Here is a 23819-nt window from a genome sequence, read left to right on the forward strand (position 1 = left end):
AGGCACCCACGTGCTAAGTGAGAGCCTTGAGGTCCCTCAGAAAATTAGGGCAGAGCCTGAACTTGAATCTGAGTCTTTTAAAAATATTTTTTATTGATTTCAGAGAGGAAGGAAGAGTGAGAGAGAGAGAAACATCAATGATGAGAGAGAATCATTGATTGGCTGCCTCCTGCACACCCCCTACTGGGGATCAAGCCCACAACCTGGGCATGTGCCCTGACCAGGAATCGACTGTGATCTCTTGGTTCATAGGTCGATACTCAACCATTGAGCCACATCGATTGGGCTAATCTGGGTCTTCTGACTCGAAGCACAGCACTCTCTTTGTGTCATCCACCCTTCCCTGTTAACTCCCTCTCTAGACCTTGCAGGGCTTTGTCAATAGCTTTGGATAGACGTGGCTCATCAAGTACAATCAATTTCCAGTGACCTGTACCTGCATTTTAAAACATGCTTTCCTTTTTAATTATATAACCAACAACCAATGGCATTATTTGTATTTATTAAAGATTTCAAATAATACAAGTAGAAAGCCCCTTTGACCACCCCCTCCCCCCATCCCACTCCACTCTTCAGAGGTAACCCCAGGTGACAGCTCGGGGTGAATCTTCCGAGCTCTTTTTAACAAAATGCATTCCGTGTGTGTGACTGATGGATTATTATAATCCCCAACCGTCTTGCTCGCTTTCATTGCCGGCTGTGTGTGTGCGTGGAGAAAGCAAACATTCTACTATCTCCTTCAGCAAGGTAAAACCGGGATGGTAAACCAGCCTCACACGTGGCCCGGGGCGGTGACCCTCCAATTTGGATGTGCGTGGGAATCACCCGGGGCTGTTGCTAAAACGCAGATTCCGATTCTGTAGGTTGGAGTGGGTCCTAGGACACTACCTTTCTGATAAGGTCGCCCTTGGTGCAGATGCTGCCTGCAGGCCACACCCTGCGTAGGAGGATTTAGAGCATGGGCTTTGGACTCAAACAGACCCCTGGGCTTTTTGTTGCCAGCAGACTGAGCTGGGCAAGTACGAAATAGAAATATCCTGGTAAATCAGGGATAAGAATGACACCTTACCCGTAGGATTGTTGTGAGAACAAATGAGCTGGGGTCTGTGAAGCATTTAGACCGGTGCCTGGCACGTAGTGAAGGCTCAATAAATATCAGTTATTAGCTTCATCTAGAAAAAAGATACCATAAATTGGTCCAGGCCCAACAGAAAATGCTCGCTGGTTGGCTACTCTTTGGTGCTATCTGTGCTGATGCACGTCTCCATTATTCATTTGATATCGTCATCCTCAGGATTTTTAATATGCCTTCTATGGTAGCATTCCCTTTTACTTGTGGGGAAACCGAGGCTCAGGGAGTTTGGGTGACTTAGCCAGACCCACACAGCTAAGGAGCAGAAAAAAACTGACACCAGGCTCGAGGTCTAGTGCTTGTCACAGGCACTGCGGCTGCCTTCTCCTGAGAACATGTCTGTGGCCCGTGGGTCTGTGGGTGGCGTGGAAGCTACAACCTCTGAGCGTGGCTCCAGGGAAGTGATGCAACAGGTTTCAAACATTTTTTTGCTCCCACACCTGTCAAAAGAATTTCAAATAACTGTATCCTCTTACACATTTTAAAATTCACATATAAAAATTTTTATCATAACTTTAAGTAGGATGTATTTGCAGGCTTACTATATGTCATATTCTTGCGTAAAGTCTATTTTAGTCCCAGCCTTCGAATGGCAAACTCAGCCCATGTAGTTATGGAATCTGCCTGCCCGCCCTAATTCCTCATTGGCAAAGCTGGACCTCGTTGTCAGAGCCATCAGCTAAATCATACTTTGCGTCAGAAAAAGTCAAACCTACTCCTTTTTTTGATTCCAGCAAATGTGTTAAAAAGGTGTCCCTGTGGCAGCTTCCTTGCTTCCTAATTCCAATCCTAAAATAAACAGATGGGTAGATAAGATAGATAAGGCCCCCTTCTCCATGTCCACTCCCACCCCCTGCTCCCGGGAGTGCTGTGTTCTCCAGTGTCTCTTTGTTTGGTGGCTTTTACACTCAGGGCAGAGCATGAGGGGACAGTGGGATGGCTAGGGATGGGCCTTTCCTTTGGAAGGATTTAGGAGGGCCATTGGGAAAGGGGAACTGGTAGACCAGATGGTTCCCAGCATCTCAATTTAAGGAAGGACTCCATGTGGAAGTGGAGGTTTTGGAAATTGATTTCCTAAAAGCCAACCATGTCAGACACCCCAGAAAGTTCCCAGGTTTCCCCAGTGTACCCGGTGGGAAGACCATTGAACCAGGTGCCTCCTGGAGATGCCCGCCCCCCCCCCCAGGGTTTTTGCTCTTGTCTCACTCCAGAGCTTGTGGATCTTTGGGACTCCTGCTAGAACTAAGGCTGAGCTTGTTCCTCCCAAGGGCTCCCTGGTGACACCTTGGATGCACTGTGTTTCTTCCCAGCTCCTCCTCTCTCAGTGAGATGGTGGAGGCTCACACGATAATAATGCCTCCTTGTCCCAGGAAAACAGGGTCCAGATCAGGAGAGTGGCTTCATGGCCACAGCAGTCCATGTATCCCACCAAGAATGCCTTCCCAGGGGAGGCATCAAAGACACACACACACACAAAATCTTGGGTGGGTCAGGGGAGCAGGCTTTAGAATCCGGCCTGGGCCTCAGTGCAAGTTGCTTGCATGCTTTCATCCTCAGCATCTCTATCTGTTAAGCGGGCTGATGTGGCAGGCATTTAGCCTAGCGTTCACAGGCTTTGCAGTTGGGCAGACCTAGCTGTTTGAGTACTAGCTGCTTGCCTTTGGGCAAATGACTTCCTCTCTGTGCCTGTCTCCCCCATGGGTAAATGGCGATAAGAATCGTCCCTCCTGGGCTGGCTGGAGGATACATGACACAGTGGCTATTTAGTGTCTGGCCCATACACCAGGCTCAGTAAATATTAGGTTGTTATGCTTGCTTTTTGTTCTCTGTAGGAATTATAGTCAGGAAGAGACAGTGGAGTAAGAGCCTGGTCGAGATGCTCCAAGGGCAGCGCTGTGGGGCGGGTGTGTGGCCTCGTTCCCAGGATGACAACATGTGCAAAGAGGCGCTTAATACATGTCACCTGATGAGCGGCAGGAGCAAGCCAGGAGGCTCCCATTGCTGCTCTCGCGCCCCGGGGCTGCTGAGCCTGATGTTGCATTTTCCTCAGGTTCCATCCAGGAGCATTTCAAGCCTCTGGCCTTCTTGATGCCCTGGGGGGATGAGGGTTGCCCCTTTTGCTCCCCACATTTGCTCTCAGCCTAATGGCTTTGGGGGCCTTGCCCGCCAGGGACCTGTTGGAAACCTGGTGCTACCCAGCCTCCTCCGCATAACCCGGGTTCCGGTGCCTCTGTGTGACTGGACACAGCACGCAGCTCACTCCTCTTTCTGTTTTAAAGCTGCCCGGTCTCCGTTTCTTACGGGCCACTCCCAACAGATGTCTAATAAACAGATGTCTTATCCCCACCTCTCCTCCTTCCCCCATAGGAATTTTGTCATCTTTTTTTACAAACTTTCCATTGGAAGTTACTCCCCTGTCCTCCTCAGCCTCAGAGGAGCAAATAATGAAACAAAACCAGCACTCCAATGCACCACGGGGTTTTGGTGTTTCAAGGAATCCTTTTGTCAAGCCAAGAATCCTTTTGTAAAGTGAATAATCACTCACACTGGATTTCTCTTTGGGATATTTGTTGTTGTTGTTGCTCAGGATCTTTCTCAAGAGTGGGGGCCACCCTCGCTACTAACTGAAAGGGCTCCCGGTATGGCTTCTAGATCTTCTGATTACCTTTAATCTTCCCGCTGTCTTCCTGTCAGGGCTCTGGCCCGCCAACATCCATCACGCTGGCCCGGAAGGTGGTGACAGGCTTGTGTTTCTCTCTCTGTTCCTTTGCTCAGCCAATCATGTCTCCATGGAAACAGGTGCAGCCTTTGTGTTGCCTTTGCTTTGGGCAAATCGATGCCCAGTGAAGGTCTTTCTTTGCTCTCCAGCCCCTCCCCTTTTGGGGGATCAAAGGGGGAGGTGGGGGCAGTGCAGGGATTGACAGGAGGCCTTGTGGTGGCCTGGCACACCCTGGGTGTGGAGCTATGGTCGTGTCCAGCCAGGGACCTCGTGGCGTGGTGCCTGGCCTGGCCTGGCCTATGTGGTCACGCCTGGTGCATCATGAGGCCCTCGGATGGAGCAAAGTGTGCAGCGGTTTACTGACACTCCCAGCCCTGCCTGGGCCCCACCACATTCTCAGGGCAGCTGCTGGCCACCTGCGGTGGGACACTGGGTCGGAGAGCTGTACACCAGCTCTGATTCTTTGGTGGGACCTTGAGGGTGAGGCCTTTAACCTTTCTGGGCCTTGGTTTCTCCTGCAGGAGTGAAAGGTTTTGAACCTCATTGGTAATGTGACTCCTTTTACCTTAAAGAAACCCCACATCTGGGTACTCTGCAAAGTTATTGTCACATGACTGTTCTATGCTGAATAATAGTAAATCCTGTGTTGGATTCAAACCAGTGAAGCCTGGTTTGATATGAAGCATTCAGAAACAGGCACCGCCCTTTAGACGGAGCATCTTGCTAATGATCTGGTCCCCCAGGGGCCCCCTCCCTCTGCCCAGGCTGTTCTACGTTCCAGGCCAAAGCAGAAGTGTTGGCCCGAGCCGCCCTGGGGCAGCCCAGATCTGCCTCTGTCCTCACGGGCCTCCCACTGTTCCAGCAGCAAGTGGGCGAGGGCAGCCCACTCAGGATGGGGCCTCCCGAAGCCAAGCAGCAGTTTTCTGCCTGAGCTGTTTGCCGGCCACACTTCCTGTGGTCATCTCCGTTACTGCTGGCTTGACAAACTACGTTATCCAACAGGGAAACAGGAGACTTTTAGCACTTGTGCTAACTTTAACGCAGTCACATTAAACTCACTGAGTAAATCCACAAACCCCATGCTTCATTTCAATATCTGAATTCTCTAGACCCATCTGCTTGTTAAATTTAGCAAAGGGTGTGTTTAGCCTCAGATTTTGCATTGTTTAAAAGCCTCCCTCGAGACTGGCGCTGGAGCCAAGCTGCCTGAGGAGACCTCTGAGCATGTTAGGTAATGCTCTCGTGGTGGTCAAGGTCAAGTTGACCAGTCTCCTGCCTGCAGAATGGGCACTAGATGGGTCTGCCATTTTGGAGGATCTGTCCTGGGAATGTCTCTTTACAGTTGAGAAGTTTCTTCTGGAATCTAACCTAAATCCCATTTTATTTTGTCTGTCTTTAAGAAAGATCAAGGACAAAGAGCAATTATCTTTAATGCATGATGACTCAGAGACCCTTAACTCCTCAGGCTCGGCCAAACACTTCCAGTCTTTGAGGGTGGCCTCCTTGCTTTTCCTGCTTTCAGCAGAACAGTGCCCGCCTTTCCTGTTGGTAAGACAAGGAGAAAAGTAGCTACTTCATTGGGCTGATGTGAAAATTAAATAAAGACTATGGGGTGGTGCCTTGCCAAGTGCCTGGCATATGGTTCGTTTTCAATTACTCTGGTTGACTCGGAATACATTTTATTTCCCGCCTACTTTTGTGCCACTCGGGGTTCCTGCTTTGGTTCACAGCTCCTTCTGAGTAAAGCCCCCTGGGCTAGTGGGACATCCTCCTTGCTGGCCTGTTCCTGGGCCCAGAGAGGCCAGTGGGGCAGGTGCAAGCCACACCCCCCTGCTGCTCCCTAACCAGCGGACCAGGAGACTTGGGCACGGGAGAGAAGTGCCAAGGTCCTGGATAGCGTCATCCTTGTCCCTGCTTCTACCCTGACCTCCAAGAGCTCCCAGCTGGGACCACTGGCCCCCGGGCTTCCCCAGATGGATGCAACAATGTCCGTGGTACCTCAGTGAGGGGGAGCTGTGGCAGAGAGAAACTGCTCTTGCTCCTGTGGACAGCCACCTGGATCAGTGCTTTGCTGAAGGGTCAAGTATGGAGTCACTGTGACCCCAAAGCCACAGAGAACAAGGACTTCAGAGGTAGCTATCTTTTTCCAAATTAAAAAACAAACAAACAACCTTTCTTCCTTTTGAGCCAGATACCAGAGCAGAGTGGTTGAGTGCAAGGATTATGGAGCCAAACTGCCTGCTTCTTGCCCAGCTCTGCCACTGTGGGCACGCTTATCTCCCCATGTCTCACTCTTCTCTCTGGCACAGGGGAAGTGCTTTAAAGAAATATTTGCTGTAATTTCCCTAGAGTTCTGGAGAAGTTGCCTAGTGGAGCTGTTTGATTTAAAATTTCTTCTCCTCCCTTTCTCCTGAGCAGCATAAATATGCATATTGCTTGCCTGCTCTATGGTAGGTTCTGAGCTAGGCCTTAGGGACAGAGAGCTGAAGGAGACAAAACAAACCCTGCCCTCCAGGTGGGCACTGTCTGTTGGGGCCACCAACTGGCACATTAGTAAATAGGATATCACATGACTAGTGCTGCCATATTGTTTGTGCAGGAGCAGTAAGAATCTAACAGGTCGAGGCTCTGTGGGGGTGTGCCAAGGAGTGTATCTGGCAAGGCTTCCTGGAGGAGGAGGTCTGAAGCCTGAACCCTGAAATAAAGAGTCACAGTCGGTCAGGGAGGGCTGCCGGGGCCGAGGCATTAGTGTGCGGGAGCAGTGAGCTGTGCTGGGTGTGGTGCTGGCCGCAGGGAGGAGCAGGGAGTGCTGAAGCAGTCAAGGCTGATGTTCTCCTCCCCAGCTGGTCTCTGGGCACTTTTCAGCCCCTGTGGCCACTGCCTCGCCCTCCTTCCCTCTTAGATGATGATTTGCTACCCACCTCTGGGGTAGTGTGTCTTAGGTAGGAGTGACCCAGAATACTCGAACCTCTTTGACGTCTTGGGCGTGGAGGAGGATTGTGTGCACCAGCAGATGCTGGTTCAGCGGGGAGCTCTTGCAAACACTTCCCAGAGATCCTGCTGTAGCCTCCAGCGGAGGTCCATGCTCCTGGGAGCCCGTGTACATTCCAGGCTTCCCCACCAGGCGTTGGGCTCCTTGCAGTTTCTTTCTTTTACTTTTGCAGAGAGGCATTATTGCTCTTTGTTTTTTATTGACATTCGTTTTTTTATTGGCATTAGAGTTCTTTGTTGTCGCCTTCTATTCTTCCAAAGGGCATCTCCATCATCTCATTCTTTGGCTTTACTGCTTTTTTTTTCTTTTTAAATATATTTTATTAATTTTTTACAGAGAGGAAGGGAGAGGGATAGAGAGTTAGAAACATCGATGAGAGAGAAACATTGATCAGCTGCCTCCTGTACACCCCCTACTGGGGATGTGCCTGCAACCAAGGTACATGCCCTTGACCGGAATCAAACCTGGGACCCTTCAGTCTGCAGGCCGACGCTCTATCCACTAAGCCAAGCCGGTTAGGGCTGCTTTTATTTTTTAAAAATTTGTTTTTATTGATTTCAGAGAGAGAAAGGGAGAGGGAGAGAGAGAGAAACTTCAATGATGTGGGAGAACCATCGATCAGCTGCCTCCTGCATGCTCCACACTGTGGATCGAGCCTGCAACCCCAGGCATATGCCCTGACCTGGGATGGAACTGTGACCTCCTGGTTCATAGGTCAGTGCTCTATCACTGAGCCATGCCGGCTGGGCTGGCTTTATGACTTTTAAAAAAGATATTAGATAGTGAAGCTGGGGCACAGAGAAGTAAAAGTTGCCTGAGGCCCTGGAGAAGCCATGGTCTCCTCAGCTTGTTCAAACTGTCTTGCAGAGGCCTCAGTGTCCAGAGCTCCAGGTGTTTGAGGAAATGGGGCAGGGCTCTGCTCCTCACTCTTACCGCCTAGTCATTAAGAGACGGTGTCTTCTTGTCTCCCTCTGGGGGGTCCAGGCCTGCACAGTCACAGCCATTTTCCTGCTCCTCTGCCTTCTTGCCTGAACGTCTGTTCTCCTGACAACATCTGCCCAAAAGTCCCATCCCTGAGTTCAGGGTGGCTTCGCTGGGGAACAACGAAAGCTGCGACAGGCGGCCAAACCTTCACCATGGCTACACGAGGGTGTGACCACAACTGTGTGTGCCTGCTGGCGGGCACCCACACCTGCATCTCAGCCAAGGTTGTGTGTGTGTAGCGGTCTCTGGGGCCGGAGCGGTGGTGGCGTTTGGCTGCAGTTGGTAGGGTCCGTCCCAGAGCCCATTCTGCAGGCTTCTGTTGTCATTCATTCTTAGTCTCTGTGAAGAAAAGAGATTTTTATCTTGTGCATTCTGACATACCGTAGGTGCTCACTAAGTGTTTTGTAATTGACAGTGAATGAATGAGTGAATAATTAATTACAAGTCTGTGTGGATGTCACCGGGAGGCCTATGAATGAAATAGATCCAGGTCACCTAGGACACGCAGAATACCTCCCGGATAATGCGGGGTCACTGGCGTGTGCCTCTGCCTTTCAGAACTGATTTGATGGAGGGAGACAGCAAATGATGAAGTGCCACACTGGCCATCACGATGGCCACTAAGTGCTCTCTCTCCTCTTTCAGACCACCAGACCACTTCAAGTGCTCGAGGAGGTCTGGAAGAGCAGAGAGGGATCAATACTGGCTGAAGTTTCCAGAGGCTGCCTCGTGGAAAGGGGGAACTCGAGCTAGGTCTGAAAGCTGGATAGGGCTTGTTTATGAGGACGGTGTGGTCCCTGACCCCCTCCCCCCGCTGCAAACCTCCTGCTTGCATCAGCATCACCTGAGAACTTGTTAGATATGAACAATCTGGGGCAAGACCTTTGGAAACCAGGAGCTTTGGGGTTGGAGCCTAACCATGTGTGTCTAACAAGCCCCACAGGTCACCCTCAGGCTCCAGTGTGGTGACCACTGATGTAGGGGAAAAAAAAGGGGGGTGATTGATCTTCATATGAGAGACTGAGGGGCTGGGAAGTGACCTGGCTTGCTTTAAATTTCTGTTGGTGGCACAGATGGAAGGCAGGAGGGAGACAAGCTAGGAGACATCAAGGCAGCAGGCCTGGGATGCGGAGCATCTCAGCTGGATGGTGGTGGCCGTGGAACAGAGAGTGGGCCAGGTGGCCGGTGAAGGGAGAGTGGACGAGCTTGGTGACACACGGATCTCGTGCCACACTTTAAGAGCACTGTTTTCCTGAAAATGTTTAAAAATGACCTGTCCCCTATCACATTGGTATATGCTAACTGTGGGAAAATATAAGAAAGAAGAAAGGGGAGCACGCAGAATTCCGCCATCAGTCAACTGTTGATATATTGGCCTCTTTCATTCTGGTCCTTTTTCCTATGCATTTTTCTTTGTGTGGTTGAAGGCACACCGTATGTATCAGTTTGCACCCTGCATTCTTTGCTTGACCAAATAAGTGTCTCCTGATGAGCTTTCAGGCTGTCTCTTTTATTGTCACAGGAGCCCCATAAATTGGACAGGTCAGGAAGAAGTAACTAAGGATCAGAGAGAAAAGGAAACTAAAGCTCTATGAACTTCAGACAGTGGGCAAGTCTGTGTATAGTCAAACGGCCGGGGCTCTTCAACTCATAAATTATAAGGGGAAAAAGGGATGAAGGGGGAATCTGTAGATTAAAATAGACTTAAAAGACAAACAACATTCAAGACTCTAGTGGCCAGAGATGTACATTTGAGTGATAAACGCAAGGAAGTGATTACTACAAAAATCAGCTGTGGCAGGGGGCGTTTTGTGCAGTTTTCTGTATCTGTGTTATTTTTATTATTATTACTTTTTTAAAAGGTTAAAAGGAAAAAGGAACTTGCTCAAGGATCCATGGGGCAGAGCCAGGACCAGAACCCAGGTTCCCAGCTTCTCCCCCCGGGTTTTCATTTCCCGTTGTTCCCACCTCCCTCCCCTCCCAGCCCCCAGCCCCGAATCTGGGGTTTGCCAGAAACACTGCAGATTTACAGCTCATTTTGGTTAGACAACTGGAGGGGGCGATGGTGATGCCCCTTTGACTCAAATGGGGAAGTTCTTTAGGAGACTGATTAAGTCAGGAGTGAAGGTGTCTCAGCCATTTCATATCATTGTATGTGGTGGGTAGGTGGGAGGTGCCTTGACCCATTTTTCTCTCTCTGGTTAGTTCAGAGACACAGGTCCAAACACCCAGTCATCATTTGCATCCTCAGAATCCCTTTCCATTCATTTTCTTAGCTGACCTATCAGGTTTCTCAAAATGATATATTTTTCTTCACTAAGCACTGCCCCCACCCCCGGTGCGCGCACACACACACACACACACACACACACTCTGCCTCAGCTGCCCTTTTCCCCTGACCCCTTCCCATGGCTCTGGAGAACCCCAAGGAGGCAGTGCCACCACCATCATGGGGCACACGAGAATGCGGACAGTGGATGAGCCCTGACAATGTTAAGCACCCCCTTTTTCCTGGCAAAGCAAATTGGAGGATCTTGGAACGAGTGCATGTTGAAACCAGAACTTGGGCTCCTGGCTGGACTTCTGCTTCTCTCTGGCTGGGGTGTCAGATTTCACAGAACCAGGCCGAAGCTTTGATCTGGATGAAGAGGGCCTACTGCTCACCCTAGCTGCCTGTCCAGGAGAAGAGGTCTTTGCACTTACCCACTCTTCCTCAGCTGGGGATCAATTGTGCACAGTCCTTGGTCTCCCCCAGATAATTGCAGTGAAGCCCTCCAGTCTTCACACTGGTGAGGAGGAGGGCCTCCTTTTGGGTTCTAGAACAGCACCATCTGATAGTTTCCTGCGATGCGAGAAATGTACTGTTCAATATGATGGCCTTTTAGCCTCGGTAGCTATTGAGCACTTCAAATGTGGTGATGTCACTGAGGACCGGAATTTTAAATCTTATTTTAATTAATTTAAATTAATATTGCCACACGTGTACAGTTCTAAGAGTGGGTCTCTGCGAAGGCCGTAAGTGGCCGAGTCGAAGTGTTTTGGAGCTGCCTGCCTCCTTTTCCAATGCACACATACACACACATTGCACATTCCACGCAGTCCCCGGATACAAGGTCCTTTTACAGCAGAGCCACTGTTTACATATTCTTATCTCGAGGGAGGCAGAGCTGCTCTGAACACAGATGTGCCCCATGCACAGTGCCTCTGTCCGTGCACAGTTGGAGACGCACAGGGTCAGACCTTGGGAAACCATGTGCCTGAGAAGTCAGAATTCACCTGTCACAGCCTCCAAACCTGTGTCCCACCTGGCATGCTCCTCTCTTTGCTTTTCCCTTTGGGAAGAAAGCATCTGGTATCGATCGATGCCTGGTAGCTGGTGGGCAGGCAGGCCTGTGTGAATAAGGCCCAGTCAGCAGGGAGGCCAGCCCACGCTGGCAGTTTTGATCTTATTTCCTATTCTGGATGGAAATGCTTGGCCTTTGGTAAGAGGGGTTCTGCGAGAAGTGGAGGCAGGGGCAGCTTTTGGTTTCTTTTTGCACATATATATTTCTTTTTTGAGTAGGGTGGGAGGTGGGACTGAAAGGACACTAAGGTAATTTACCAGATGGATGGGTCCTCCTATCCTCCCCACCCCCACTTTCCCATTGCCTAGCACCTGGGATGCTCTGTGATGTTTACTGAATGATGGATGAATGAATGAGATTTCTGCCTGCCAGAGCACCCTCTAGGACAGACCTCTGCTTATTCTCTCTTCTCTCTCTCTCTCTCTCTCTCTCTCTCTCTCTCTCTCTCTCTCTCTCTCTCTCTCTCCCTCTCCTCCCTCCCCCACCCTCTCCGATCCTATCCCCCTGAAGTATAGACACACCATCTCCCCTTCTTTTTCCTCTTTGGAAGAAAGGATCTGGTATGGATCTATGCATGCTTCATTTTCTGGCACGCTAACCTTTTCTCATGTATCATAGCCCAACCACTCCACATGCCTCAGAAAGTACCCCTGCACCACCATCTCCCCCAGCCTCGTGGCATGTGTGACTCTGCAGGCCATGTGAGCAGTCCTCATCAACAGGGCTGTCATTGTCCCTGGCCCACTCCTCGCAGATGGGGACAGAGCTCCTCTGTGCAGGCAGGATTTCCTGTGTGCTGGTTGCCGTCTCTCTGAATAGACCAAGCAATGCCCCCTTCTGCCCGGAGATTCACAGTCTCTTCTGCAACCCAGTGCCTCATCCTGCCTGATTTCTTTTTATTTGTTTTTATTGTGGTAAAATACAGAAAAATTTACCATTTTAACCAAGTGGCAGTTCAGTGGCATGTATATTTATAATATTGTACAATCGTCACCACTACCCATTGCTAGAACCTGCTCATCATCCCAAGCAGAAACTCTGTGCCCATTAAACGAGAATTCTCCACTCCCCTGTCTCCTCAGGCCCTGGTCACTTCTAATTTCTGTCTCCAGGAATTTGCCTATTTGGGGGACTTCATTAAAGTGGAATCATACAGTATTTGTTCTTTTGTGTCTGCTTATATCATTTGGTATGTTTTCAAGGCTCTTCCATGGTAACGCCAGAATTTCATTCCTTTTTATGGTAGAAAAATATCCTATTGCCCGTTTATGCCACATTTTGACTGACACTTGTGTTATTGCGAATAATATTGCGATGATCATGGGTGTACAGATATCTGTTTGAATCTCTGCTTTCAGTTCTTTTGGGTATATACTTAGGAGTGGAATTGCTGGGTCATAAGGTAATTCTAGGTTTCCCTTTTTGAGGAACCACCCAACTGTTTTCCACAGCAGCTGTGCCATTTCACATTCCCACCAGAAATATACCCTTTTTAAAAATTCTTAATTTTAAGCTACAGAAATAATGCACGTTTTTGTAAAAACTTCAAAGGATGCAGAGGTGCGTGAAGTAAACAGCTCGCAACCCTTCTCCTTAGATAACTGCCACTTGTTATCTGTTGTGTTTCCATTCAGACATCTCCGTCTTCCTGTGCATATCCAAATATACAAGAATGCTTAAGCATGTACATGTGGCTCTGCGACTTGGTTTTTCATGTCATTCAAGGTCTTGGCTGCATGCCTTTCCATGTAGTGGACGGACCTGGTGTTATTTATTGGTTACTGGTGTTGAGAGACAGGAAGGAGCATGCCTTTTTGTTGCCGTCACCAATCGCTGTGCACTCCTGGCTTTGCGCATGTGGGCCGCCGATTCCCCAGCTCGCAGCCCCTTTGGGGAATGTGAGCTGAACCTGGCAATTGGGGGGGCGGTGGGGGCGGTGGGGGCAATGCAGCTCAGAACCTCCTTCTCTACCAGTCTCAACTTTTCCCAAGGTGTGCTCCACTCCCAGAGCAGCTGAACTAAGCTGAGCTGTGAGCCTCTTTGTAAAGGTGGGCCACCCACCTGGCCTGAGCTAGCTGGCAACCTGGCCAGGCACGCCCGCCCTGCCCTCTGGGAGTCAGCCTCCTCGGAAGTAATTTAGAGCTGAGTGGAGAGGTGAGCAGGCGCTGGGGAGAGACAAGAGAGAGAGGGGGGAGAGGGGAGGTAGCTATTAAAGCAGGCTGAGCTCTGGTTCAGGGGTTTCTCTTTGAGGCTATGAGAAGGTGCTTGTGGAAGTAGCAAGGCATTCAGGCCCCTCACATGTGCTCAGAAAGACCCAGCTTAGTCCTGTCAAAAGGCCACCGTTCAAGCCTGTCTTTCGCCAGCACTTCTCTGCAGAGCCCCGGGCAGCTGGTGGGAGAGTACAAAGAGGCCTGGAAAATCCATAAACTGCATAATCAGCCCCTGCGTCTTGGCCACCTGACTCTGTTTATTGCTTCCTGTCCCCGAAAGCCCTTTACAAACAGAGAGGCTTTGAGGGGGGTGAGTGGGACCTGTGGGTGGCCTGGCCCCTGCCAGGCAGAGGTCCCACAACACAGATGGGAAGGGCAGCTCCCCCGAACAGGCCGCCACTGACCGTGGAGCTTGGGGAAGGTGGGCAGGAAGGGTCTGAGAGTGTGAGAAGACCCCCCCAAAAGAGGGCAGTCCTCCAGAGAGCTGTTTACTTTGTAATGGACAAAGGACAAGAGTCCCATTTCTTCCAGTTTCCTCAAGGGACTGGAGGTTAAGCTCTAATGAGGTGCAGGAGGCGGGCAGCGTGAACCCTCGGCCTCTGACCCGAGAAGTGGGGAGGGGAGCAGGACCCAGTCCCTGGGATCTAGGGACAGTCCCAGTTCCAAGGGCCTGTGGGCTCGCTCAAAGCCTGTTTAATTCTTATCGTTTGTATTGTATTTTTAAAAACAGATTTTTCCCTAAAAAACATTGCCTTGGACACAGTGTTTCCGGGCCACAGGGGGTGCCTGTGGGGGCTGTTCCCTGCTCTTGCCTTGCATCTGGGAGACTGCGGGGATACGCAGCACCTGCATGATTGGAAGAGGGGAGCCATCTTTTGAGAGGGTGGGGGGTGGAGTGCAGGAAGGCAGTCTTCCCAGAGCTGGGGTTGCCCCTCCCAGCCGGATGTGGGGGGCGTTTTTCATCTCTGGGACCTGTGGTTCCCATCACGGTTGTGGTACCGGAGCCTGAGGTCCCGCTCTCCCTCCGCGGCCTTTCTGCGTCCTCCCGTTGCTTGGCTTCCCTGACTTGGAAGTGCACTGACCACAGAGCCCCGTGCCTCCTGGGGACGCCTCTCTGCTTTGAAAGCGGTGGAGCAGGGTGGCCTGCCCGCTCTCTCTCTCTGTGGACCCACCGGGTGGGAGGGCAGTGGGTTTGCTGGTGCTTCCCCTCAGGGTTGTTGAAGAGGAGTTCCACGTGGGACCTGCGTGTATGTCTGAGCCTGTGCCTCTGGTTGTGCAATTCTGAACCTGCCCCACCCTCCCGGCTCCTTCCTGAAAGTGAAATGCTACAGTCCTTGCTCAAGAACAAAGGCCCCAAGCTCGGCCCTTGCATGTTAATGATTTTCAAGTGAGGCCACTTCCTCCTGCCAGGCCTTGACTCACTCAGGCCGCTGCGGTTGTGGTTGAGATGGAAACACAACTTGACCAGAGCCCAGATTAGGACCGGGAGGCCCTGCTGGGGCGGGAGTGGGGGCCCGGAGCGGTCCCGTCTGGGCCTGGGACGGCTGTGGTGCTGAGGAGGCATGTGGCTGGACTGCCTGCCCGGCTCTGAGCCGGGTGCACCCACTTTTTTCCCATCTCCCTGTTCCCAGCTGCCTGGAGGCGGGACCATTGCCAGGCTGACTCTGTGTCCCCAGCCCTTCTGGAGCCTCAGTTTCTCTCTTTGCCCCATGCAGAGGCTCACCACTGTTAAGTGGGGTGACGGTGCGGTGAGTGGTTGGGAGTGTGGGCTCTGGGGTAGAATCCTGACTTCACCACTTCCTGGCTGTCAGGCCTCAGGCGAGTTAATTCCTCTGTGCCTCAATTTCCTCATTGCAAAGCAGCACTTCCTACCTCGAAGTTCTGCTGTGAGGGTTCCCTGGAGGCAAAGTGCCCTGCATAATACCAGGGTGAGTCCCCTGCTCTGGGGCACAGGCCCAGCCTCGAGCCTGGCGGAATGGAAAGGGCCTGTGGACACTTCCCCAGCACTGTACACTGTGCAATGCCATCATTTGGGGCAGTCAGTACCCCAGCCGTGGGTAAGCTACGGCCCGCGGGCCGGATTCGGCCCGTTTGAAATGAATAAAACTATTGAAAAAAAAGACCGTACCCTTTTATGTAATGATGTTTACTTTGAATTTATATTAGTTCACACAAACACTCCATCCATGCTTTTGTTCCGGCCCTCCGGTCCAGTTTAAGAACCCACTGTGGCCCTCGAGTCAAAAAGTTTGCCCACCCCTGCAGTACACTGACAGTGAGAGAACGATCTATTTCAGGATTCTTACATGACTAGGGTGAGCAGACCCTGGGCACAGTTCACAGGTGTTTCCCACTGTCCGTCCTTCCCCTTTGGTTAGTTTGTGCACGCCCAAGCGCGCACAGGTTTGCCATTCACAAAGGTAGCACGAATCAGGATTCACCCCCTGTCCATGGGCTGTGGGTCCGATAACCCCCACATTCCACGCTCAAGGATTCATAGACCTTGAGGGATGAGTGAGTCATATGTTTGCCACTAGCAAGCAACGCTTGAGCACTCGCTGAACTTGTGTTTTAATGGTGCTATCAAGGGGCCAAGGAAATGAGGGATGTCTAGCTGCCTTTGGAAGATCCCAGCTGCTGCCGAACGCTTCCCATGCCCTCGCCTCCTTCCCCTTCAGTCTGGATAACCTTGTGACCCATTTGTAGGCCGGAGCCATTTGGGCTACACCCTCTGTCTGACCTGCTCCTCGTGCCCATTCTGTGACGGAAGGAAGGGACAGGGTCCCCACATCCCAGGCTGCTGCTCCCCTGTGACAGACAGCGCTGGGCGAGTGCGGGCTTGTAGGGCGACTTGGCAGTGTCTTTGTTTGGTGACTGTTGACTAAGCTCAGGTGTGGGATCCAATGTTTACAGAATCTGGCCGGCTCAGTCTGGAATGAAGAAAATAGGTATTCATGGGGCCCCGGGTTAGTGGGGTGGGATGGGGGAGGGGGTGTCATGGATAATCCAAACGGCATTTGTTTAGGGCCCGGAGCCAGAGACAAGGTATTTTTGCTGGTCTCCCTCAATCAGTTAGGAACTCTCTTTATTGTGAGCCTTCAGTGTATACTGGCAGCTATCGGAACTGAATAGTCCATGAAACTCAGTTCATACACCTATGGACCATCTGGGGACTCAGGTCAGACCAGGGGATGGCAGGGGTGGGAGGGGTCTTCAAGATTGTATCGTCCTCCCTGCCCATTCAGATGGGAACCTGCAGGTCCAGGAGGTAAAATGACTTGCAAACGTTGGCTGGTTTGTGATGGAGCAATAATCAGAATCCGGGCTCTGAACTGCATCGCCTGGGCATGGTCCTCACACTTTCCTGGGCATCAGAGTAACCTGAGGAGCTTGTTAGCATGCGTATTCCTAGGCCACACCCCCAGAGATTCTGATTGAATAGTGAGATGGAGAATATGTGTTAGCAGACACCTCAAGGGAGTGGATGACGTCTCACCTCTCTGTGAGCTACAAGGCTATCGTGCAAAGAGCAGTGGGGAAACAGGCAGGGGGGACAAACAGCTTGGCGAGATGAGAGCATGTGGGGTTCAATCCAGGTTTTCAAACACTTACAAGTCACTGCTGTGTCAGTTTGGATGTGGCGCAGTCCTGGACAGCCTCTAGGCCTCACATCACTCAGTGTCCCTCCCTGTAAAATGGCTCCGATAAAGATAGACGGTGATAATCTGCAGCCCTGGGTTATCCTGAGGATGAACTGACATCACGCCCAGGAACACTGCCCAGCACTCAGTAAATGGCAGGCTCTCTGATTACACATAATTGCTGGAGGAAGCGGGGAGGGCAGGCTTCTGCTTCGTGTCTTTATAGAATGGGCTTCTGCCGAGGACTTCATTTCAGGAAAGGGGTCTGGTTCTGTAGCCTTCCTGCCCTGGGGGGCTGGGGTGCAGCCACCTCCCCCTGCCGAGGCGTCCCCATGGTCTATGTCTGGGACAGTGGTGCCTTTCTCCTACCCTGACCCATCCTCCCATCCCCACCCATGTCCTTGCATCTCTGGGAGGTTTCAGTGATGGGAAAGGTCAGACCGAGTAGGGACTATTTCTCCCCATTTTCTGGAGGTGGAGACTGAGGCCCTCTGGAGGTAAAGAGGCAGGTTACAGGACCCCGAGGAGCTCCTGCCTCCTCCCACTGACTGTCAGGTTTTAGGGGTAGGCCTACCAGCCCCAGCTGGCCTGAGGCCCTACCTTCACTCCCTCCCAGGACCTGGTCCTGCAGGCAAGCAGGAAGCCGGTGCCTTGGCTAAGGTGTCCCACTTCCCAGCTCCAGCCAGTTTTGCTGCAAGTCAGGTTGCCCCGACCTCAATGTCGCTGTACCAGACGCTGTGAAGACCGTTCTGGCCCTGCCGGCAGCAGAGAGAAGGGAGTGGCTTGCAGGGGGTGCTGTGGGAAGGGCGAGGGTGCTCTTAGTGCACATTAGTGAGGGTTTAGGAGACTGGCTGTAATTTTAAAAGCACAGCTTCAGAGTTGGGTGGGGAGAGAGGTGGGCTGGATGGGAGCGTTCGGGAGAAATCTAGAGCAGGTGTCTGTGTCCTGTGAGTGTGTGAATGTGTTTGAGTGAGCGTACTCGGGGCACACGCAGACACATGAGCTGGCTTGGAGTGTGCTACTGTGTGTGCCCACGCAGGGAGAGAGCACTGGCCCAGGAGTCTCGAGATCAGCGTTCAGATCCCAGCTCGGTGGCTGAGTTCTCTGACCTTTGGCAACACGCACCAGAGGAAGTGAGAACATGAGGTTTCTTCCTAACCATGGCCTCTCCAGAGGGCATGTGTGGGCGCGTAGGTATGTAGAGGTGAGGCCATGGGGACGAGGGAGGGCTCCGGGGGGAGAGGAAGCCTGGCAGCTGGCCTCTGGGCACCTCCGGTGCCGCTGTGAAAGGGACCTTTGCTGCTACACGTGCGGAGAAGGGGCGGAGGCGAGGAGGAGGGAGCAGCCTGTGGGTGGAGGGAGAAGCTGGCCTGGTAAGTGGCTCCAAACAATCTCATCTGCTGTCTGGGCTGGGCCCTTCTCTCTGGGGTGGAATTTCTGATGATGTCCACCCGAGGGGGGCCAGGGCCCTCCCAGCCACAGCTGCCGCCTGCACTTTTGAAGCTCAGGGCCAGCCACCCCTCTGCCCCCAGCCCTGGGCTTGCATTCCTCAGCGGCTGCAGGCAGCTCTCCTGAAAAGGCCACTCTGCCTGTGGCCAGGCTCCTGTGCCGGGTCCAGGGAGCCTCTCGCCTATGACACCCCCATTCCTCCAGCCGAGCAGGAGAGGGAGGCCTGGGCAACCCAGGGCCCGTGTGGGATCCCAGTCACTTCTCTTTCCCTAGGAAGTTTCTCTGGGGGCAGAGTCAGGCAGGAGTGGAGGGTTCCTGCTCCACTCAGGAGCCCCCGAGCCCCCAGCCTGAGGTCCTGGAGGCCCCTGAGGGAGGGCCTTTGTGCTGCACATGCTCCCCCTTCAGGTCCGGAGTGAAGATCCTAATCCCAGGCCTGACTCCTCTACACTCAGCCCTGAGAACCATGTGGCCTGAGGGCTTGCATCCAGGTATGAGCCTGTGTGTGCCCATGACTTCCCCTCAGGAGCCCATCCGAGGAGGTGTAGGCATTCCGTTCTACAGATGAGGAAACTCACTCCTAGAAGTCCACTCACCCTCCACCATGGGCTGGAGATAAGGGTGTAGGCTGAGCTTGGCCCCACCTTAACTGCTGTGCTCTGTGGCCTCTTACCCCAGACTCAGCCCCAGTAAAACCACCTCCTCCACGAGGAGCTCCCTGGCCAGACCCGACCCTGCTCTGTCCCAGTGGGCCCTCCATCTGGGGCTGTGGCCCCGGCCATCATCTTGCCCATTTGGCCTTGTTCTCCCTGGTAGAACCAGGAATTGGCGGGTCCCTGACCACAAGGGATGGGGTGCACCAAGAAGAGGGGGCGCACCAGGGGAGGAGCCGTGCTGGTTCCACTGAGGCTGGACTGGAGACGGCCTCTGAGAGAAGTGGAGGCAGGAAGGATTGGGTTGGGATTCTAAGGATTAAAAAAAGTTTTAAAGCCCTGGAGGCTGTATGGTTCACTTTTTTCTTAAGATTTTTTCCCCCCACCATCATTAGTTGTGTTTTTTTAATTAGAGAGACAGTATAAGGTGGAGGTTAAGAAGAGCATGGACTATGGGGCAGACTGTTGGGATTCAGATTTTGGCTTTGTGCTGACCCTACACGAGTTATTTAAACTCTCTGAGCCTTGGTTTCCTTTTCTGTAAAGTGGGTATAAGAATTACTTTACTGCGAGGCTTTGATGAGATTATATGCGCCAAGTGCTTGGAAAGTATAGGGCACATAGTCAGTGCTCATAGATATTTGCTGTAATTATTATTAAAAAGTAATTCATGTCCATTGGAGATAGTACACAGGTGCAAAAAACGTGAAAACCATTGGCCAGGCTGTCCCTTTTATATTCTTTATAGGTAATTTACGTGTTTTATTTTAAAAAGAACAAATGAACATGAAGTGAAACTTAAACGACATACAAGGAAAGTATACGATGCGTTTCTTCTGACTCTTTTCAGAGTGCTCTCTCCATACATGCAGACACACACGCACCACAGTGCACTGCAGCACACAGGCGTATCTTGTTTTATGGTACTTCACTCTATTGCACTTCGCAGAGGTTGCATCGAAAGCAAGACCCTCCACCAGCAAAGAGATGATGACTTGCTTAATTGCGATACTTGACTACAGTGGTCTGGAACCTCCCCGAGGTTTCCCTGTAGCCTCCCCGAGGTTTCCCTGTAGTGACTATGCTCATGTTTTATGCTTTGCGTCGTTCCCCTCATCGATAAGTCTCAGGGACATATAGAGACGCCTCATATTTGTTTCCCATTGTATGGTATTCGATTGTATATATTATGTGAATTCCATCGAAGTGGAATTAGGATCAGTGGGTGGGAGCAAAGAAGTGTGTGTTAGTGTCGGGGGAAAGGGGCAGGAGCTGGGACTTCTGGTCCCAGGACCCTCCACTGATCAATCACCCTGAGCACCCCAATCCTAATCTTGGTTCTTTGGCCTGGATACCTGAGCATGCTCAGATACAAAATTAAATACTAAATGTGGTGGTGTTGACTGACCACCTGTCCCAGGGGCCCAGAGACTCCTCCTATGGCTGCCCAGACTTTGGGGCTCAGCCCCAGACCACGCAGGCCCACCTGTGGAGGGGCCCTCACCCTAACTGCCTGAAGGAGAGGCCCGGGGGGTGGGAGGGCAGCTGCCTCCTCTTTCCCAGGGGCTGGACTTGGGCCAGCCCAGCTTCACCGCCATGCACTTGAGCTGCCAGTGGCTCCCATCTCCCAGTGTGGGCCACTGCACTCAGTCCCACGTGCACATTCAGGCCAGCCCAGTGGTCGTGCTCAGACCTCGGGCTTCTAGGTGGGGCGGTGAGGTTTGATCTCCTCCCAGGCGCCTGGGTTGAGTGTCTTGGCGGAGGGGGTAATGTTTGTTGGTGGAGAGAGGGATTGTTATGACAAGAGTCCCAACCATCTCAGGTAGAGGTGGAAAATAATTGGTTGCCAGGGCAACTTGATAGCTTTGTTGGGGTGGGGAAAAGGTTTCTGTAAGGAAACGGTGGGGTTCTTTCCTTCCTGGTGAGGCTTTGCCTGCACACTCCCCCTCGTGCCCCCAGCCTCTATGCCCCGTTAGGACTCGGTTCACAGTTACTGAGCTGTTGCTGTGTGCCCAGCTCTGGGCTCAGCTCCAGGGAATACGGACGGGTGGGCAAGCCCATGGATTAAGACTCTGGAATCCGACTTTCTCGGCTCAAATGTCAGCTTGGCCATTTGGCTGTGTGACCTTACACAAGTGCCTTGCCTCTTTGTGCCTCCGTTTTCTAGCTGTAAAGTGGAAATAGCAGTGGTAATACAGGCCTCATAGGCTGTAGAGAGGATGCAAAGAGTTAACATGCATAATGCCCTCGGACTCGTGGCTGGCACGTCAGGAAGCAGGCATTGGTGCCATGCTATCATTATTACTATTCTTGCCATTAGCTACCAAGGTGAACCAAACAAATGCCATGTGCTCATGCCCGAGGAGCTTCGTCTTGCATCTTTTGAACTGGCAGGCAGGGTTGGCTTCTTGATTGGGCCTCTTATGGCAGCCACGCCTGGTAGTTGGGCCTCAGGAGCAGACATGAATGAAAGTGTCCCTGGGGACTGAGGCCTCAGGGAAGGACCTTGTTACCTTCATTTGACAACTAGTGCCCTAGTCCTTGCCCCACAGCCCCTCCCCCCCACCCCGTGGCTACAGACTTGGGCTACAGAAGTTGGGCTAAGAGAGAGAGAAAAATTAAGAGAGAGAGTGTCTTCTCTCCTGCCTCCCCTTTAAAAAAAATTCTACAGATTTTAAAATACTTTTTCAGGGGAGGAAGATTATATTTTCTGCCCCACCCTTAGATTAGACTGAATGATGGGGAATGGTCCAGAGAGGTGGATGGCTCACCCACGATCACACAGCAGGGCATGGCAGAGCTGAGTCTGTCTCTCCCACTCTTCCTCCTCCTCCTCTCAGGTCCACCCAGGCCTCCTTTCCCCAGTGGCTATGCCCAAGGGTCCTCTCTGCCCTTCCCGACTCCCACCCCCACCCCAGAGAGGGGCACAGTGTGGCTGCCCAGGAGCGCCAGGCACCTAGGGAAGGAGGCGGGCTTTGTTGCCGCCTCAGCAGCTGTGGCCGTTTGAGTTTCCATTAAGCCATTTCCGAGCCTTGGGCAGGAGCAGGAGGCTCGGCATTTAAAGGTCACCCGGCTTTTGAAGCTGCAGCGACATTAATAGCTCGGGAAGAAAACAAGCCTGTGCAGGGGCAGGAGGACAAGACGCCTCTGTCAGGGCTGCGCCCTGCTCCTCCCGCTGGAAGCTCACACGCGTACCCACAAACACACACACACACGCACGCACACACACGCACGCACACGCACACGCAGACCCGAGAGCCTCCCTCTGTCTCCTGGCCCACTCTCCCTTCATTTCTCCCCCTTCTGGGGCCTCTCCAGCTCAGAAGCCAAGAAGCTGGGCAGACTTCCCCGCGCCCCGCCCCCACCACGTCTGAGGTGACAATTGGACAAGGATGCAGCTGCCCCGGCCCAGCAGCCTCTCCATTAACGCTGCCGTTACCCACTTGAGGTTTCCCCAGAACTTAGCCACGGTTACACAAGCGTCCCAGGGGTCCTATGACCTCATTCTGGCCCTGCCGGCTTTTGCAGCCTGGATTCCTGATGGGCCAAAGTTAGCCCGGGCCTACCCTTCTTGTACGGGAAGTGAAAGGGCTGGCAAGCAGGTTGTGTCTTGCTTGCCAGTTCTAATCACTTGGTAGTGGCCTGCCCAGAGCGCGTTGTTAAAAAAACAAAAAATGGTTCTGAGGACAACAATACTGGGATGGATTAGTGATGTCTGCCAGGGACGCAGGAAACGAACTGGTGGCGTGTGTACCTCGTATTTCCCACCTTAGGAGTACATCATCCTGACACTCTCGGATCTTGGATTCTAAGACCCCTGGGGTGGTTGGGTGGTTCCTTTCCCTTTTAGTCAGTCCAAGGGTGGGGGCGGGGCAGATTCTTGGATTCTGAGAGAGGAGCCGCTCTGTTTGCCCTTTCTTAGGAGCAGCCGTGGCCCGAGCCCTGGGACACCACCTAGTGGCCTGCGGTGGTGGCACTGGGCTGGGCCCAGATCTTGGACCAGAGAGAGCGAGTCCCTCTCCAGGCTGTGATCAAAGCAATCACAGATGGATCACCAGATCCTATCTGTCCCTTGTCTCTATCCCTGGCAGGTTTTCAGAGAGGGAGGCCAGGGGTGTGTAGGCACAAAGCTGGCCTGGGGCAGTCCCATCTGTCTTCAGAAGAGAAAGGGAAGGGCAGGGAAGTGCTGTCAGTGGGGACCTCTGGCCTTCCAGCCCCACTCCCTGTGACCCCCCCCACCTTTCAGAGGTGAGTCCTGGTCCTCATGTGGGGGGGCAGTGGAATGTCGAGTCAAACCTTGAAGGGAGTCGACCTCCTGCCCCCTGGAGCTGATGCTGGGCTAGAAAAGGGACCAGCCTGACATCAGCCTGGCTGCCACCCTCAGGCCGGGCGACGAAGGCTCATGGCACCTGAACCGTGTCACTGGACTGCCTTGGCTTCAGTAGCTTGGTCTGTGAAGGGGGATGGACAGTCAGGCATGCCCCTATGAAATGGTTTGTTGTGAGGACGGCCTGAGAACATACAGAAGAAAGGGCTTTGGAAGTGAAAAGGCTCCACCACCACAGCCATGAGCCCAAGGAGGAAGGGAAGGGAAGATGGTCCAGTTGTGCTCCTGAGTCTCTCCCTCCCTTCTTGTCCACCAAACAAATGCCCACTGACAGGGCCAGGCACTCTTTAGGCACTGGGGATGCCACAGTG

At 52.4% G+C, this 23819-nt stretch overlaps 1 protein-coding gene across 2 annotated transcripts in view; it reads left to right on the plus strand.

Annotated features, from left to right (window-relative positions):
- Positions 1–23819, plus strand: part of CUEDC1 (CUE domain containing 1) — a 74544-nt gene that overhangs the window by 28389 nt on the left and 22336 nt on the right. The gene's annotated exons all lie outside the window — the stretch shown is intronic.

Source organism: Myotis myotis, unplaced genomic scaffold, assembly GCF_014108235.1.
Source record: "Myotis myotis isolate mMyoMyo1 unplaced genomic scaffold, mMyoMyo1.p scaffold_m19_p_17, whole genome shotgun sequence".
Taxonomy (NCBI): domain Eukaryota; kingdom Metazoa; phylum Chordata; class Mammalia; order Chiroptera; family Vespertilionidae; genus Myotis; species Myotis myotis.